General features: G+C 54.6%; 1 protein-coding gene across 1 annotated transcript in view; it reads right to left on the bottom strand.

Annotated features, from left to right (window-relative positions):
• Positions 1–19434, bottom strand: part of KCNU1 (potassium calcium-activated channel subfamily U member 1) — a 344169-nt gene that overhangs the window by 39029 nt on the left and 285706 nt on the right. The window contains 3 exon segments of the mRNA XM_063358923.1: positions 3510–4155; positions 7478–7674; positions 8489–8615. The gene's annotated coding sequence lies outside the window, so the exon portion shown is untranslated.

Here is a 19434-nt window from a genome sequence, read left to right as displayed (position 1 = left end):
TGCTGCTCAGGTTTGGTTTGGGGGGGCGACTTTTGGGGCGCAGCACTGCCTGGTCGGGCGGCTCCAGGGGCAGCACAGATCGGGGAGGAAGAGGAGGAGCATAGGACATCCCCCCAAGCCTCTTGTCCTGCTCAAATCATAGAATCACAGAATGGTTTGGGTGGGAAGGGACCTTAAAGCCCATCCCGTCCCACCCCCTGCCCCGGGCAGGGACACCTCCCACCAGCCCAGGTTGCTCCAAGCCCCGGCCAACCTGGCCTTGAACCCCTCCAGGGATGGGGCAGCCACAGCTTCTCCTGCCCCCGGAGCCCAAAAATCACGTCTTATCTAAGCAGCCTCAGATGACTTTATCCTCCAGCCCTTCCCTCCCAGCCCCCAGCGAGGACCAGCGCCTCCGTTGCCCACGGGGGTGTTTTGCGGGTGGGGGGAAGGTACAATGCCGTACCTGATGGCTGCGGCTCTGGGCCAGGCGATGCCGGCGTGGGTGCCCGCAGTGAGCACCAGCGCCCTGCCTTTCCCAGGGATCCCCTTCTGGGCTGGGCACAGCTATAAATAAGCTGTTTTGTGACTGATTCATTTTTATTTCTGTTAAGTTTTATCACGAAATAGCAGTCATCGAATCGACACCTCGGTTCCCTTGAGCATATTCCCTCTGGTGTCATTTTTTGATAAATGCCAAGAACAGCCTAGCAGCAGGAGACCATTATCCTGTGACATGCTCCACTCTGCTCACATTATCTCTAAAATAACACGGATGCTCGCACAAATCCCTGCAGCAGTTGTGACGGGGACCAGAGACAGACCCAGCCTGGCTGGACCGGGGCCGCGGCACCGCAGCCGGCAAAGCTCGGCCGCCTCTGGCTTTTCCCAGCCAGGGTCCGGTTCAAAGCTTCCCACCACCAGTGAGAGGTTTTGGACGATGGTGGAGACAGTTAGAAAATGGTAACTCCTTCCTACAGACAGGGGGACAATCCAAAGGTTTTAGGTTTTGTATTTTCCACTTTATTTTAGGCAGATTCCTGCCTCCTCAGGGACTGGAGGGGCCTGAAGCATCACGGGAGAAGACCTGCATCTCACTGCCCAAACCAGGACTTGAACTTCTCCCAGATGTTAGAGTTATCCACCCTTCCTTTTTCCTCGTTATTCCCGGTGACACCCGAAAGACCCCACAAACTCAGCAATGAAGAGCAAAGGAGGGAGAGGAACACCAAACCCAAACCTAGCACTGTTCAGGTTCCACCTAATCCCCCTAACTCAGATTTTGTGTTTCTTAATGAAAGCTTAAAACTTAACTTGCTATGGAAATGTAACTTTCTGGGGGCGACGCTACTTTTTTTCACAGCCAGATCATCCCAAAAGCTGTTAAAGCTGGTTAGAGACGAGGCGTTTGGGGTGAGGGGCTGGAAGCGAGCAGATTGTGGCAACTCGGCCTCCACTCATCCTCGCTGGCTCCCAGAGGCGGGGGGCCGTGCCCAGGGAGGGAGCCGTGGCCGGGGGCTTCCCCGCGTGGCCGCCCCCACAGCCGGGCACTGGCTTTAGAGAGACGGCCAAAAATCCCGAGGCAGAGACCCCCCTCCCGCATCGCCCGATAAACGCGCTTGTTTTGAAGCGCACAGGTTTCTGGGCACTCTCTGGGCAACAAGAGTCCCATCCTGTTGCCAGGGATTTGCCGGCGTTTTGTGTCAACCTGGCACTGTATCAGTATTTATTTTTGCTAATATGACACAATTAAAGGGTAATCGTATCTGTACCTTTCATATCACGTCAGGCAAAATGAATGCTGTTAGAAGGATGATACTAACGTGACACGATAGGACATAGTTAACGCGATGAAACGTTCAGATCATGTTAATGTAAGAGAAGAAGGGAGGGAGAGCTCTGGCGTCTCTCACCCTTCTCGGGTTCCTCACCGCGGTGTCCGGGAGGCCGGTGCTCATCCCTGGAAGCTTCGCTGCTTCCGACTGGAGCCGCTGCCTCCGCAGAGCACCGCAGGTGCCGGGGGTGGACGTGCCCGGGGTGGGGACGGTCATGGGGGACAGAAGAGGGGAAAAAACCTCCTAAGCTGTGGCTCCTACACCCGCGTCCCTCTGGTGATGGCTCACGCGTCTCTGGCTGCTTCCCCTCGCCTGCGCCAGGCTCGGCTCTCGGCATCTCCGACACTCTGCACCCTCAGCAGCCCTTCCCATCTAAAACTCTGAGGCATGGTGGCAAAACTTGGAGGAAATAATTAACAATTATTTCACAGGAGAAGGTTCCAGCTGGAGCAGTATCTGGTGGTTGAACATATATCTAACAAAGGATTGTTATTTAAGCAATAACCCTTGAGAAATTGGTCGTTACCAGCATTAAACGACTCAGCCCATTGCCAAGGATGGTTAACGCTCTAATAAACTGGTCATTAACTGCAGTAACAATGAATTTCGAGGGGATTATTGCTATTATAAACCTTAATCAATGGTTTATAACAGCAATAATGTGGTCCTTTCTTTTAATGGTAAGTAGTGCGGCATGAGCAGCCTGCTTGGAAATATTTTCAGTCTGGCTGATAAGACAAAAGCAGGAGTTAAGAGCCCTCCGACTCCAAACACTTTTGGGGAGGAAAACAGGCCCAGGGGGACCGGCAGGGAGAGGTGGTGGGGTGGCCGCGGCCTTGCACGAGGCGGCTGTGCCACGAGGGCCACTGGGCTCGGCCACACCGGGGCCAGCAGCGGGCACACACCTCGGCTGCCCATTTGGGAGCTGGGAACGGGCAACCAACCTCAGCTCCCACACTGGCGGAGTCTGGATTCATCGCGTGGGTCGGCTGGTGAGGAGCGGCTCTGCGCAGAGACATGGAGAGGCCGCCCGGGGGACGAGGACAGGGAGATGGAATCAGCCAGCACTGGACGTGATGCGTCCAGCCACCGTTCTGCCAGAGTTTCCATGGATAAGGACTCCCTTGCACCCGGGAACCCCGGGGACCAGCAGCCGATGTCTTGAAGAATAAGACCCCTCTCTACCTCCACACAAAGAACCGCAAACGTTATTATGGGTCATCAATTACTCCGCCTCTTAAAACCCAACTGCTGCACGGTACTTGACACTGCGACCTTCTGCTGCATCCCCACAGCCTGGGAATGTCACGGGTGCCCTTTCCCTCTCCTTTCCCTGCCGCTTATTTGGAGACTCCCGTTACCGCCTTTTGTTTGCCATGTGAGACGGATACATTGCTTATTTACAGTGTGAAAAAGGCGGGGAACAGGAAAGATTCATATTCATCCTGAGGGGTGCAAAGAACCCAGGTTAATTAAGGAGATGAGGAAGAAGCCAGCAGTGCCGGCGGGTCGGGCCGGAGAGCCCCAGAGCTGGTGGATTTTCCGCAGGAGGGTTGGAGGAACCTTTGCTCCCGCTCCGGGGGACGGGCCAGCGTGGGCACCAGGGGGCAGGGAGCACCCCCCGGCCGAGGGACAAGCTGTTTCATGCCCTATATCCCTTAAAAAAAATATATGTCAGTATAATAAGGTAACAACCTGATATCGGGGTCTTCCCAGGGAGTTTAAGGAGCATCCCCTTGTCCTGAGTGAGCGGAGCTGGACCGAAGGATGCTGGGTCGATGACTGCCTGGTCTGCACTCCGTACCCCGGCAGGCTCCCGAGAAACCCCTTGCTGGGCCGAAACTTGTCTCGTCACCCCCAGACAGGGGATTATCTCCGCTTCTGTGTCCAGCAGGCAGGGGCTCAGGCACCTTCGCTCTTGCTTCAAAGCTCCAGCAGATCCAGGGAGCTCCCAGGGGAGGCCGGGCCGATCCCTGGCAGCTCGGGCTGCAAAGCCCCCAGCCAACGACTGAGTTATAATTATGCCCTGACTTTAATGGAGATTTTCTCTCTTCTGTGCTTGTGATTTTTATGGCTCTTCGGAGCTGATTCTCAAGCCCTGCTCTTATCTCTGCGCTCCCTCGGCTAAGCTGGCTGTGGCTGCGGGAGCAAAGGCATCATCCCGTATTAACCAGGGTGAAACCACGAGCGGTTTGGGGGCTTTGGCTGGTTTTGGCCAGTCTTCTGATACGCTTTCCAACCTCATCCAACTCATCCCTCCTTCCGTTTGCTTGTCAGCGTCCCTCAGAGTGGAGGGGGTGGTTGGCGACTCTTCTCTCTGCACTTTTTTTTCCAAAGAAGGCTGCAATGGAATAAATTGGAAAGTTTACTTCATGTAGCATGGAAATAAAAAAGCTCATTCAGAAAGTTAATGATTTATTTTATAGTTTCATTATCAGGGTCACATTACTCAATAGCATTTCAAACATGTCATTTGTACAAACTATGGTAATTAAAATTTATAACGTACTTCATCAGCGGCATATGAATCTTTTAGCCAGCACTCTGCTGTCATATAAACAGTGTAATTTCAGCTGCAATTCACCCTTTATTGGCTCTCATTTGTGATTTAACAGCCATCAATGACTGTGCTATAAAGAATAAATTAACCATCCGTAAACCTTATGATGACAGGGACAGTCAAACAGACTTAAACTGCCTGCGCCGGGCTCTGGTTCGCCAACAGAGACCAGACCCGGGAGGTGCTGGTGCGAAGGCGCGATGGCTCCCGTCACCGGGGTGCCGGGCACCACGCACACCACCGCCGGGTCCACCAGTGGCTCACGAAATGCAGCTTTTTCTCTGGCCGGAGGATCCCTCCCCTCCTGCAAGCTGTTTCCTGCCTCGGAGGAGGAGTTTCAGCCACTAACAGCTTTAAAATCCCCTCGCCGTCCCTCCGGCTGCGGAGCCGTCCCGAGATGCGCTCGCAGGATCCCCGCGGCGTCGCATCCCTGCGCCTCCCGCTGCCACCCCGCGGCCCCCGGCCCCCGCAGGGCAGCAGCCCCCCGGGCCACCACATCCCCATCCAGCACCGGGGGTCCCGGGGGGAGACCAGGACTCAGCTGGAGACCCCCCGGGGCTGGCACCTCTGCTCCCACGGCGGACCCTGCCCTGCTGCGTTGGCGCAGGCAGGGTGGGCGAGGGGCAGACGGTGCAAAGCCAAACCCCAGCACTTCCAGCCCCGGCGAGCTTTATGGACCCGAGAGCAGATCTACAGCGAGCAATTCCTTAATCGGGGGCTCCTTGCAGCCGACAATTATCCAACGGCTTATTTGTGCCCATCTTTTGCAGAGGGAGCAATACGTTTTAATGGGATCCCTCCTATGCTGAGCGCTGACGCTGTACAGAGCTAATAAATGATATGGATTGGATTTGTTACTGAGACATCTCCAAGGAGCCTGGGTCATACAGGCCAATAAAATTGGCCTCATAAATTTACCCTGACACACAGGATTACTCCAGCATTGCTGAGGTCACCTTCTCACACTGATTTATTGCCAGCCCATGGGTTAATAATACTGTTTACGGGGTTGTTGTTTTCCCCTACACGTAGCAGATATTAATCAGCGCGTCCATGCCTTTGCGGTGCTCTGGGGGCGGGCGCAGCGCGGGGGAGACGCCGGGTGAGGACGTGGTGGGGAGGGCGAGCCTGATTTATTTTCTAGGCAAGAGTTTTTGTGTTTAAAAAAATCTTCCAGAAGTCCTCTGTGGGAGGAGGTAAACTTTTCCTTCGCCGAGTCCCGAGGGCGAGGGGCGGCACTGGAAGGGTTTTGGCAGTTCCTGTTTCTGGGCAGCGTCTTTGGCTGCGAACTTCTGATCCATGGGAGGGATTTTGATGTTCATAAAACTGTAATTCCCACCCGATCCGCTCCTCGGGGGAGCGGGCAGCAGCACAGCGTCCTCTGGACGAGGGGACCCACGAGGCGGGCGCAGCGGGGACACGGGGCAGGGAAGCTGCGCCCAGGTGTTGAAGTGGCGGCAGCGGCGGCGCAAGCACCAGGCACCGAGGGTTTGCTGGGCGACAAAGAGCCACCCTCGCTTCAGGGCACTCCTCGCTTGGCTGCCTCAGCCACGAATCGACGAGAAGCAGCCCCTTTAAAGCCCGCACACTTTCCCAAACGCCGGCGGAGCTGGTGCAGGGAGCTTCTCCGCCTTCAGCGTGCTCAGGTGAAACGCTACTCGGCCAGCGCTTGTTTTGCAAGATTTCACTGTTTTACTGCCAAATAAGTACTATTTGACGCCTGCGGGCGGGTGGCACACACCAAGCCCCAGGGCTGGAGCGGCACAAAGTGTCAGCCCCAACTCCCGCTCCCTCCGAGGCCAAGGGCAGCGTTTACAGCCGGGACAGGGAGAAGCAAAGCATCCTTTCCTTGCGACGAGTGTGCTTCAGAGAGCCACACGAATAAACACGTCTTAAAACTAACAGAGCGGACTGTCAGCGTGTCACTATTTCCCCAGGGACGCTTCTGTCCCCAAGGGCGGGAGGGATGGCTTCCTCCCCAGGGCTCCCGGGGGGTTTCCCCATTCTCCTGGCGACCTTCTCCCTTTGTCCTGGTAAAAAGCACTTTACAAACTGGCTTCCCCCTCCAAGCTCCTGTCCGGGGTGAAACCTGCTTTGAGAGCGGCCCCAGCACTGTCCCCGGCTGCGTTTCAGGTTGTCACTGGGACGGGCTCTGTGAGACCCGGCGCAGGGACAGTCTCAGCCTGGCAGCACGAACAAGCTTTGCACCCTCGAGAAATTAAAATTTCCCTCAAGATCAGGCCAGACCAGGCTCTGCAACAGCTCCTGATCGCTACGGATGCCATCGAGCCTGTGCTCCTCCTCTGTCCCACTGAATCCCCGTGCTGATGGCGTAAACAGCGCCCAGGTTTCATGAAGGACTCCGCAGGGGGATTCCTGTCTGCTCCAGGGCAGGGTAACACCTCCCTTCCCAGGCTGCCGAGGACAAGGACCTGCTTTTCCTTCTCCATAGCAGAATTTCTGGGCTTCTAAATCCCTTCATTACTCCCTCTCCTGCAACTTCCTTTTTTAAAATCTGTGGGAAAAGAGCTTCGAGGAAAAAATTCATCCCGTGCCCTGAGCAGGGAGAGGCGGGTGATGGCGGGAGGCAGGGGCAAGCGCGGGGGCACCCAGAACGAAACTGAGCGGCGTAAATGGCTTGGGCTTACGAAGAGCAAACTCCAGGATATGAATTATGGAGTATTAATTCCCAGCTCCAGCTCCACGCTTAACATCTTATTTCTACAGAAACTTGCTGAATGCAGTAACATGACCGGACCGGGCTCTCGCCCGGCGCTCACTGCGCAGCCTGGGCCGGAACCGGCTCATACAGAGGAAAAGCTCGCGGTGCCGTTCCCCAGCCCCAGCTCATGCCCTCCCGGGACGGGCTGTGGCCCTGCTCCGCAGCAGGTTGTCCTAAATGCCCAGATACTGCTTTTGCTGAAAAACTTGTGTGCCTGGATGCCACACGAGCATGTCACGAGGATAAGCCCATGTATTCTATGAAAAAAAACCACGGAAAAACACAGCCTGGAGAGTCAGCTTCTCCGCACCCCAGTTCTCCCTGTTGGCACTTCTCATTCCCTGTGTTTGCCGGTGCTTGAAACCCCGCAGCAAGAATTACCTGCACGAAGCAGCAGGAAGGTGGGGCAGGGCTGTGTCTCTGTGTCCTTCCGTCCCTCCGTCCCCGCTCGGGTGGTGTTTTTGGAAGTCCTCTCTGTGCCTTTCTCCAGCTGGGAGAACGGCACCGTGTGTTTGCCATCCCGCAGCCCGGCACGGGGGCAGCCAGGCTCGCTCCTGCTGCTTCCTGTTATTTTCATCCTGCCGTAATCGGAGGGGACAGGTGAGATGTGCTTCAAAACACTGTAATCATATTTTAAATGGAAATGAAATGTGTGAATTAAATGTAAATTACAGCAGAATGGGAGGACAATCACTATTAGTTAAGGTCTGACACCTATTTTTGCAGACCTTTCCTAAATGCCACAACTTGTTTCTCCGCACTTGTGACGAGGACTTGTAATTACGTGGCAGCTGCTCCTGCAGCCGGGCGGATGGCGGGTACCGAGGGGGGCCTGTGTATTTTAAATAGCTACGGACTGCTTGTTGGTTCTGGGAAATTATGAAGCAGCAATGATATTTTTATTCGGGAGCCATGAAAATAAACCTTGGTGTTTTCCTCCTGAAAAGGTGAGGCAGTAATACAAAAGGACGTTTTTATAGAGTCAATTTATTTAAGGGTTCCCCCATTTGCCTTTATATTGGAAAAATATGTGCCCTGCCAATGAGCTGAAATTTCTTCTTTATCTTTAATCTCTACCCCACCTCCTGCGAGCCACTGGCTATTCTCGCAGCCCCGCTGTACCTTCAAGCCTCCCAACAAAGTCTCACTCCATTTTTCACACCGGGAAGCATCCACAGGCCCTTGCCCATCACGGCACCGGTGTGTGGAATGCCCCTGCCCTGCAGATGCTGCAACGCAGCGCCAGCCGCAGCAGCAGCATCCTTATTCGGGATGGGAAGGCGCGTCCCAGCGAGACGAGAAGGGACGCTCTGGGGCTGTGGCACAGCCGAGGGACAGCCCCCCTGCCCCGGAGAGGCTGACTATAACAACTATAACAACGAGACAACTTACGTGCAGTGAAAATGGTACAGCGTGGGGAAAAAATAGCGCTGAGCAGAAGCTGGTGGCACGCCGCTCCTCGGGTGACATCTTTGTGATTCAGAGATTTCCTCCTGCGCCCGTTGTTCTGCCTGTCTCCCTGCAAAGATAAAACATTAACGGTTCGCATTATCACTGGGAACTTTTCAGCTGGGAAAAAAGGGAACCCTTGTCCCGAGGAAGCCGAAAGCTAAGTGCTGATTTCATCTATTCTTTATACCTGTGGCTACTTGGCAAATTTTTTATTTTCAAAGTACTGGACAGTAAATATTCAAATGAAAACTGATAGCTCCGAGACCCTGAACATATTGTTACCTCGCTCTGACGTGTGTGAGCTCAGGTGATGAAAAGCCTGGCTCGGGGCGCTGCGGGGGGTGCACAGGTGACTTTATGGACTCTCAGACACTCGGCCGCCCTCAGGGCTGCCCTCAGCCAGGGGCTCGCTCCCGTCTTGCGGCACAGGCCAGGGAGTGAGGCGGGACGCCAGCAGCCCTTCTGCTTTGGGCACCTGGTGAGGACGAGCCGCGCGGGCAGGAGGCCAAGGACAGAGGATGCTCCCTGGCCCTGGCAGCCCCAGCGGGGCCGGGAGAACCACCGGGCTTCTTCATTTCTCAGATTTCCATTCCCTGTTTCAAAGCAGAAGGAGATTGGGGGTTAATTTCTTGCACTATTGCACTGGGGGCAATGTATCATCATATGTTGGGATAATCACAACATTTAATTCTGGTTTCAATAGTTCTTACAGATATATATATATATATATATAATCGTACATCGAAACAAAATGCTTTTTGAAATGGAAAAAAACCCTATGCCATTTAATTCCTAAAAGGTCAAACTGAAATGCTTTGGCCTTATCGAAATGATTTTCTCCTTTGATTTTTCTTTCCAAATGCAATTTCATCAAAATCAGCGCGTTTCCGCAAATGTTTCACCTTTGGTGAAATGGCATCTTCTGACAGAGGAGTGTTTTGTGGGGAAATTTCCGACCGGCTCTTGCCAGGAAGGAGCCAGTGCCGGGGCTGGAGGGGAGGAGCGAGGGGTCTCGCCGGCTCCGGGCAGGACTTTTCCGACCGAGCTGTTATGGCTGGGGACGGGATGCCAGGAGACCAGCAGGAGGGCTCTGCCCGCTGCCGTGCCCCGCTGCCCGCACTGCCCCGAGCCAAGGCAGCCGCTCTCGGGCTCCAGCACGGCGTGGATCGGGCCCCGCGGCACGGCGGCGGGTGCCACCCAGTCACGGCGAGAACAGCCGTTTGTTCTCCCCTCGCAGCCGTCACGGGGATGTGATGAAGGGGGAAATGTCTCTCATTCCGATCAGGTGATTCACTGCCCTGGCCCCGTGCTGAATCCTCCCTCCTGCCCGAGCCAGAGCACTGGGAGGATCCAGAGCCTTCCTTCCTATTTTTACAAAGCTTGCAGCGTTGTCAGAAAGGAAAGGGTACCATCTGGTTAGCCCTTGTTTACTGCACACCCTGCCAGTTTGAGCTTATTAATCATATTTACCCAAGTATCTTAATTACTCCCTGTCTAGCGACTTGCCTTGCACTCAGCTGTTGACCCACTCCCCTCCCCTCTCCCTCGCTCTTTTTTTCTTCTTCTTTTTAATTCCTTTCTATCATTAATCACAGGAGCAGCGTGGGCAGAGGAATCCGCAGCTCGGCGTTCGCTGGCGATGGTGTTGCTCTCACAGCCAACGGGTTGGAGTTCACCGCCGGCTCCTGCAAAACTTTCCAACGCGTCCGTCGGGGTGGGAGGAGGGCAAGCAGGCAGGGGACGGTCCTGCCCCTGCCCACACTGCCCCATCCATAGGGATGCACGGGGCCAGGGGCTGCCCAGGCTCCCCGGGGCCGTGCCGGTGCCGGCCGTGCCGGGACTTGCGCAAAGAGACACCATTAAAGATGGTAATTTGTTGATCCAGGCTCTCCCGGCGCTCCAGCGCGAGAGTGGCACCGTTTTCTTTACGACCTCATAAAGTCACAGCCGAGAGGCTGATTTGGAAAACAAACTGCCTCAGGTTGACAGATAATTAGATACAGGGGACATATTATACGCCTTTGCATATAAATGCGCGCTGAAGCACGTTGGTTCATCAGAAGTTTAGGCTACGGGAGAAGCAGGTACTCCCGGCACATCAGGATATATGCGCCGGTGCCGCCTTCCGACCACGGCTCCATTTTATGGCCCTTTCATCTCCTGTTCGCCGGCATGCTGCGAGCGCGGCTGCGCGTCCGAGGCACAGCTGCCTTGGCTTGGCTTGGCTTGGTTGGGTTTGGTTGGGTTTGGTTTGGGTCTTTTTACCCCAGCAGCCTTCTGAGCTTCCTTCTTCCCCCGAGACAGGGTTTGCCTTTTGCATCTTGGATTTTCTGCTCCTGCGCTTGCAGCAGGGAGGAGTGGCTGAACGGGGATTCATTGCTATTATTACTATTTTCGTGTTACTATATCACATCCAAACTTCACTCTTCCCGAGAGCGAGCCCGCTGAGAACAGCGGAGCAATTCTGAAATGACACGGTCCCTGTATTTATACGGCAATTCAGCATCCTGCTCTCCCAGCCCCCAAACCACGCGGTTTCAGATATTAAAACAAAACAAAACAGTTGGGTTTCTTTTTATGCGCTTCAAGATTTAAGGTGTCATCCAGACGTGTTGTCAAGCTCTCAGGGTTTGCTTTTGCGAACGAAAGCCAAGATCCCCGTAAGACCGTGGCTCCTGCTGGGGGTATTTTCAGAGCATAACCCCGATGTGCAGGATTTGACCAAATTTTGCGTGCGTAGCTGCGTACCCCTCTGCTCGCACTTCAGTGTGAACCAGAGCTGCATCTCTCTGAGATAACCCCTCCTTCCCAGCTCCCCCCACATATCCCTCTATTTTGGGGGTGCGGCAGAAAATGTCAATTAAATGGCCATATTCCCAAGGAAAGCTTCACTATCAGCCCTTCTCCCCCAGAAAGGGAAAATAAAACTGTGTGTGGGAAAGATAAAGCTGTCAGAAAAGGAAAGGGAGAAAAAACCCCAACTCTAAACCCCCAGCAGCCCCCATGGAAGGAGGTGATATAAATAGAGTTGCTGTCACTTTGATGAATTAGATCTTTTGTTAATTAGGATACATTGATTTAAGGGTTGTCCAACCACATAGACCTCTTTCCTTTCCCTTCCCTGGCAAATTACAGCCCAGGGTGGTGGCAGCGCATCTGCCCCCCTGCCTTTCGTTGCCTCCTTCGTCAGAGACCACCTTTCCACCAGCACCTCAAAAAGAAACCTGGGCAAAGCCGCCGGGGCAGAGCTGGCGTCGCTGCGCCTTCAACCTCCCCTTGGCCTTTGCAAGCCGGTGCCCCCGTTTCTCTCGCCCCCTTGGCAGCCGTCGGCTCCGGCGAGCCGCGGCTTTGAGGTATTTGCCATGGCTTTGCGGTATTTGCCTCTGCGACCGCCCCTGCTCCGTCCCCCGGTCCCCGCAGGAGGCTTCCAGGCTTTGCAGGTCTCCTCGCCGCCTCTTGTCGTCACTTGAGCACCAGCGAGTCGGAGGGAGAGAGGGGAGAAAAAGTGCTGTGCTGTGTGGATTATTGTGTGTTTGTCATCTGGAATGGTATAAGCTGTAGGTACAGCATCTCCCAGCGGTGATTTATGGCCCCTGTCAGGCAGCACCAGCGCTTTGTCTGCTGTAGCGTGGAGGATGAATGCAGCGCTGTCAGCCCGGGCAGGGCACTCTTTCTCTCGCTCTGCTCCGCACACTCGCTCCCCATTTCACGCCACTGAACATAAACAATCTTTTGTAAACCTGACAGTCACACTTGCTTCTTTGGAAACATAAAGCAGGAATGTATGACTCGGCTTTCATTACCCAATTTCCGAGGCTGTGCAGAAAGCTCTCCGGGAAGATGGGGAAGAGGAGACCCCAGAGGACCGAGAGATCCCGAAAAAGATAAAAGGGGAGGGATGCACCTTACGGCACGTGTGTGTCAACGCTGGCCGTGAACACACGGGCCCTCACCCGCACGCGGCGTCACGATTCACACACGTATTTCCCATTGCGGGTTTGACACACAACGTGCCCTTCGCAGACAGAGCCACGTCGCGCTGCTGGAGCAACGCACATTTCCCACCTCAATTGTTGCCGTATATCTTCCTCCCTCGAGCAGAAAATCTAATAGCGGTGTAACACTGGGATGGCAGCCTGCTCGGTAATGGGCTCTCACCTGCCCACCAGAGGGAACGGAAAGTCTTACAAAAACTAATGCACTTCATTGCTATTAATAGTAATTGTAATAACCCTCTAGGAGGAAAGCGCCCGAAGCTCTCTGTTCAAATCCAGCTTTTCCCAAAGCTAGAAGAAGGTGTCGAGAGGTTACGGTGGGAATTGGGTAGCGAGGCAGGGAAGAGGCAGCACCTCCAGCACGACGGCAGCGTCCGGCAGCGCCGGCGGGCACCGCACCCCAGGCAGGAGCAGGGCCCCCGGCGCGGGCAGGAGGGGCGGCCGGCGAGCCGGGCCCTATGCCTGGCACAAACTGCTCTTAACTAACGCCGGTAAAAGGAACTCCAAGAACAGGAGCACTTTGAGCGGGGATAAATGGACCATTTTGTCAGAAGAGCTAACGGGGATACACGCGCTCCGGCTGCGCGGTGCAGGAACCCGCCCCGCTCTCACGGTGGGTGGGGAGATTCAGCCGCTGGCGAGAACACCATGAATTTAAAACCTGCCAAGGGGCAGAATAAATGCTGTTGATCTTGCGGGTGCTCTAAAAGGCGCCAGGAGCAGGTTCCGTCTCGGTCCTACTGCCATTTACTGCTCTGGCTTTGAGCGAGAGCGTGGCTCTCACGCCGACGGCCGGCGAGGCCAGGCCTGTCCCCCCACCAGCGGGGACACCCCGGCGCATGCTCTCACTGCACAGGGCTCGGCCAGGTCTCTGAAGGGACACGAGAGGGACAGACGCTGCTCGTCGGCCCTTTGGCAGGGGCCCATGGCCATTGGCCAGACCCCCCTCTCGGAGAAATTGCCCTCGTGTCCCCCCCTGCAGTGGGAGGGAGCATTTTCCCTCATGATTCTGGAAAGTGAAGGAAGAAAAGAGCGTGACGGCGTTTTGGCTCTGTGGCATGCCAGCGCGAAGAGCTGCAGAGAGCTGTTGGGGAGCCTGCGGCCCCGCAGCCCCCCCGCGGGGCCATAACGTCCCGGCTACAACCCGCCCGGTGCCATGAATTGGCAAACAACGTACAGCTTTCCCACGCCGGGGCTAAAGCTCCTCTTTAAGGTGGGAGGAAGCTGGGATAAAAAGCAAAGAGAGAGAAGCTCCAGCCCTGGCGTGTCCTCCTGGCCCCCGCCGCCCCCCGTGCCTCCCATTTCCCCATGGGGAAAGCTTGCTGGAGTGCTGGGGGTGCCCGAGCCCCCCAGCCCCGCCGAGCCACCTTCCCATGTTTTACAAGAACAGCTGCAGCCTTGCTGGGAATGTTCCTGCATGACGCGCTCCTTCCGTCCCCAGCCTTGGCGCTCCGCTCTCCGTCCGCTCAAATCCATCCCCGTGACTTTGGGATCAGGGATGCCGGGATGGGGCGGGGGGGTGCACGGCGGAGGAGGGAAATAGCTCGCAAATAGTTTGCTGTTTTCTTTTCCAGATGGTGTGTTTTGGAAGTTCCTGCGTGTAGGGCTGAGTGCTGAGTCTTGAACATCTGCTGAGGAGGAGCCCGCTCGCTAGAAACGCGCCGAGGCTGCTGGAAGGACACGTTTCGGGGGGGTGCCACAGTCCCAGCCTGGTGGCAAAGGGCGTCTTTGCACCCCGAGGCGGCAGGGGGGCACGCAGGATCCCCGCGCCCTGGCTTGTGCCCTCCGATCTCTTAAACTCCACAGCTGCACTTGGGGTGCGAGTTGTGATGTGTTTTAGCGTGTGTCAAGGACACCTAGAGCTTAGGGAAACACACCCTTTTAAAAAACATTTGCATAAATCTGAATAAGCAAACAAGCTGGTGTCTCATCCTGTGGCCTCTTCAATGGGTTTAGTACAATTATTTATCCTTGTGAGCACAACCAAATAGGTATTTCGGTGACAGCGCTGCCTTCTCGCACTTGGCTGCCGAGAGCGGACCTATTACAGCGGGGCTGGTTGGGGCTGACCACGCTGGCGGCCTGCGGGAACCACAGAAAATATGAGTAACCGGTTCAAGGGATCAGCGGCAGGAAAGGAAACTTTCCTGGCAGGTTGCTATTTCAGTCTGTCGGTTCGGGGGTGACTCGTTGTTGCCACGACCTCATGGAGAGTCTCCGTATTTGTGTAAGCGCTGCTGGGTTTGCCGGCCGCTTCCCACGGGAGGGACCAAACCGGGGCACAACCGAGCCAAAAGTGACACCGAATCATTCATTCACAAGTAAGAATAATTGTGATGACGGATGATATATATAAAAAAAAAAAAAAAAGGAAAAAAAGGGTGGTGAAGCCAGAGCGATGCCCTGAGCGGCGCTTGGCACCCGGTTCGGGAGCTCGGGGCCGACAGTGGCAGGTCGTGGGCTGATGTCCCCGTCCCGTGTCCCCCCCGTGCGAGCCCTGGTGCGGAGCTGTGTCTCGCTGCAAAACCGCGAGCGAGACCCGAGACATGCTTTAGCCCTGCTGTGATTCTCCTGCTGCGGATCTCTCCCCCAAATCCACCGTATTCTTCGGCAACGGTCACAACAACCTCCAGGAAAGCTCCTGCCTTGGGCTAACCTCATCCGGCATGGTCATCCACGTGCAGACCCGAGCACAGGTACACGTCCGTACGCGGCTGCTTTGAACGTGAGGGAAAAGCAATGCCGAGGTCCCTTGCAGTACTTCGCAGGGAGAGACGCAGAAACTACCAACGCGGGCTGGATTTTTTTTTTTCTTTTCAGCTCTGACCCAAGGATTTTAATAAGAGGCCCCTTCTCCGGCCAGCGACTGCCGTATCACCGCGGAGAGAGCGGAATTAAACAGCTACGCCATTGACAGGGCATCTCTTCCACTTTGCACAGGATTTTAATTTTAATGAACCCTCAGTGGCTGCAAGGTTATATCTTTAAATCCATTTCACCCTCCTCTCATCATACCATAATCATAAATAGCGCTGGCTTTAGAGGTGGTGTGTTTAATTGAAAGTTCATTTGCAGCTTCCATCAACGTGCTTCTTTGTCCCCTGCCAACAACCTATCATTTTACTTAAGAACAAAACCAGAAATTTAATGGAAAACAAGCTGTTTGTAGGGAAATGATAATTAGGTGGCCGGTTCGGAGGGCAGCGTACTAAACAACAATTCAATTCTGTTGTCTGATGTTTTTTCCAACAGAATAACCGGTTGCTGTATGGCCACTTCCGAAAGAAAATGGGACCCGCTGATCCTCCTGGTGGTAAGTGCAGCTGGGGAAGGACGATCCCAGGCCCCGACAAACACCACCTGTACTTTCCTGCTACTTCGCAGGAATTTTAGAGGAAAAATACACATTGGGGGAAAAAAGAAATGAGAAAATTGTTTAGACCTTTTCCACCTGCTTTGACCTCCTTTCTCCTCGCCCGAGGCAAACCAGAAAGCAGACAGGATTCGGTAAAGCCGAGGGAAGGGGAAAAAACCAAGAAGATTTTCCCTGAAATCAACACTCCTGTTTGCTGCCCGTGCGCAGGGACGTACCCACGGACACGCACAGACCCGCGTACCCTGCCCACGCACCAGGGCTTGGCTCTATGCTCAGCTCCCTCGCTGCAAACGCTGGGACAAAATCCCAGTTTTTGGAGCCCAGCAGGAGCGGGCGGATCAGGGCTGGTGCCCTGCCGGAGAGCAGGGCAGCATCAGAGATGTACCACAGCCACCCTCCCGCACCCCCAGCCACGCCGCCAGCCTTCAGCTATTTATTCCATTTCCCATCGAGCTTGTCCTCTAAATTTTGCTGAAAAACCCCAACCCTTCCTCGAGGTGGGAGAGCTGTTTGCAGCTGGAGCCGCACATTGAATTTCCAGCCGGCGCTTTGTCACGTAGGCAGGTCACTGCTGCCTCGGCACAACGCCCTGCCGCGTCCCCGGCGTCCAAGGGGACCAAAGCCTTGAAGATGCTCCGCCGGGGAGGTGACGGGCCCCGCTGCCCCCTGCCGCCTCCTCCCAGGGAAAGGGGTCTCATCTCCCCGTTGCAACAAGCAGGTTCCTGCGGCCGGGGGCTGCACTTCTGACCCAACACACGCCGTTCGGTTTATTGCGGCTTCCACTGAGCGTTAATGTTACTTCCCCGTGCTAAAGGCTCCCTCTCAAGCTGTGCCCGTCCCAGCTGGATTGTTTCTCCCCATCCCACATGGGGGGAGCACGCTTATCTCCATGGGGAGAATTGATTACTTCTCCCTGCCGCTGCACTGGCTGTACACAGGAGTTATGGGTCTTTCCACACCTGCGAAAGAAACATTATCCTCAGCCTTCAAGGATGAAGCATCTTATATTTAGTTGGACTAAATAATGATTCTTCTCTATCTTTCATATCAGGATTTAAGAGCACCCTGGAGCTACAAAGTTTATTAGAACCCATAAGAAGAACTGTACCATAAACGGGACAACCGCGGCCATAAACCTGCACCTTGAAGTTGTAACAAATCCTGGGATGTTGAAGTAGGACACGGTCTTGTCTCAGTCAGCAGAACGGAAAAGAAAAAAAGGAAAGAAAAAGAAGAAATGCAAACTTAAGCAGAAAAGAGGCCTGGAAATATAGAGGAGAAGAAAGGGAAAAATAATAATAATAAAGCAAAGCATGCTGCTTGCATAGCCCGCTCAGCTGGAGCCCTGGGACAGGCGCCCACATGATAAAATGCAACTCAGATTAATGGGGAGAGAGAGACAGGGGAGCCCGAAGGGGGAGTGGGGAGACGAGGTGAAGGAAGGAGCTGCTGGGAGATTTATGGGATGCTGACGCAGGAGGGTCCCTGCAGCCCTGGGGGACACGGGCTGCTCCAGCGGCCGGGCTCGGCGAGGCAGCGATGGCTGACCAGGGGGAGGGCTCAGGAGCCACCTCTCCTGCTGCCTCGGGTGCGACCCAGTGCCGGTAGCACGGATAAAGGGCTGGAGGGATGACATCCCAGAGATCTGCGACGGAGGTGGGGGACACCTCGGAGCAACCCTCGCTGTGGGGGGAGGACGCGGTGTGAGATGGGCTCAGAGAGCCCCGGCCCCTCCGAGATGGCGTCCCACCACTTGGTTGCCCCGCGCCTCTTCTCTACTGGGTTTCCTCTTGGACTTTTCTTCTTTATTTCATCATCACTTACTCAGCTTGCATTTCCTCTCCTTGGTAGCCAAAAGCTTTTCAGCATCCCAGCCTCCAAGCTCTCTCCCATTCCACCCCTCATCCACGCCGGGGGGGGCTGCTGTGTTGTGGTTTGCACGGTTTCTGCCTTCTGCAGCCACCGCGGCTGCACGATTGGGAGACGCCAAAGGACTTGTGGGATTTCAGGCAATCTGGGCCGGCCCCGAGCCCTCCTGCACACCGCAGAGCCCGCAGAAGCCAGAGAGAACCCCGTCCCTCCCCTCCAGCCTTCGCCCTTTTGTCACATCGGGTTATTTTTGCTGCTGTTGAATAGATTAAGTGACAGAGGGTTGGTTTTTTTTAAAGTAATTGAGTTTTATTTTAGAGAGGGAAAAATGGAGAGCTAAGTGGGAAAAGGAGGGAGATAGGAATAAACCACACATCTTTTTATATAGGATCCACAGTTAATTCTTAATTAGAACTGACAGATGCTTCTCCCATAATCCTATTCCCAACATGTTCTGTTTGCTTTGTTTGGCGCTGCATGATACATGGTGGCATCGTAATGACCTTTCGCAACTCGTCCTGGAAGTGTTATTGGCACTCCAATGATTTATTGCATGTTCCAGTTGATTACTGGGCCATTTGTCAACATTTTTTTTCGCTCTCCATAAACCTGTCTCCTGTGTCACAGACATTCGCTAGCATGAAAATTTAAACAAATACAGTGTGCGGCTCGCAGTCAGCGTCTGACTTTTACTCCAGCACAAATTCATTCTGGCCCCAGCAAGTGTTTAAACTTTGCAGCGCCGGAGGAGACAATGGGAGACCTGGGCATTGCTCTGGAAGCCTGATTTTAGAAAGCCATCTCCGGGCGAGCCACGCTACTTGCTCAATTGTTTATTGGCATTTTGGTACCACTTATGGGAATGGGGGAAAATCAGGACTGGAATTAAATACTGAAATAATTATCCTTAAAATGACTGCCTGAGGACAGCCTGGGTTCTCTCCCTCCGTCACCATCGTGGGCAAGCGGCGCAGGTCAGGGCTGGGGACGGGGCACGCGTTGAAGCAGGGACCATAAGGCAGCACGGGAGCACCAGGAGCCTCGCGGAGGACGGGCCTTTTGGGGCGATAACGAAGCCGACACCACTCAATTCCCTAACGCTCTTGTGAGCCGGCGCATTTGGGATCGGCGGGGTATGACATTAGACCCACCCAAATGCTGAGGACAAAACCGCAATTATTCAAAGGCCTGAAACGGAGCAGCTCGTCTGGTGGCGGTGAAGCCCCAGCCCCCTGGGCACCCCGAGGTGGATGCCGTAAATGGAAGCACCCAGAATCACCTGCCTGATTTAAAAATCTTGGCCCGTGAGTAAACTGGATATAGTGGCTGTTACAGTGGCCTGGAGCATCTGCGCTGCATTTCGAGGAAGCTTTTCCAGGCGCTCCTATAAATCACCGCTCTGCTGCAGTAAAGGAAAGGTATTGTTTCACTGCTGTGACATCAATGCAGGCCACATAAATAATTTTTTATTAAGTGTGCAGTGCCCTGTAAAAATACACACACAGTCTGAGGATACTGCGGAGCGAATGCAGAAGCAGGGCCGGCTTTAAATAGTCTTTTCCATACCGAAAAGCCTGGGATGAGAAAGGAAACTCGCTGGGGTGGGGAGAGGGGTGGCTGGGGCTTTTTCCAATTCCAGCTCAGAT

Source organism: Chroicocephalus ridibundus, chromosome 23, assembly GCF_963924245.1.
Source record: "Chroicocephalus ridibundus chromosome 23, bChrRid1.1, whole genome shotgun sequence".
Classification (NCBI taxonomy): Eukaryota; Metazoa; Chordata; class Aves; order Charadriiformes; family Laridae; genus Chroicocephalus; species Chroicocephalus ridibundus.
Note: the sequence above shows the minus strand (reverse complement) of the source record. Positions and strands in the feature narration are given on the sequence as shown.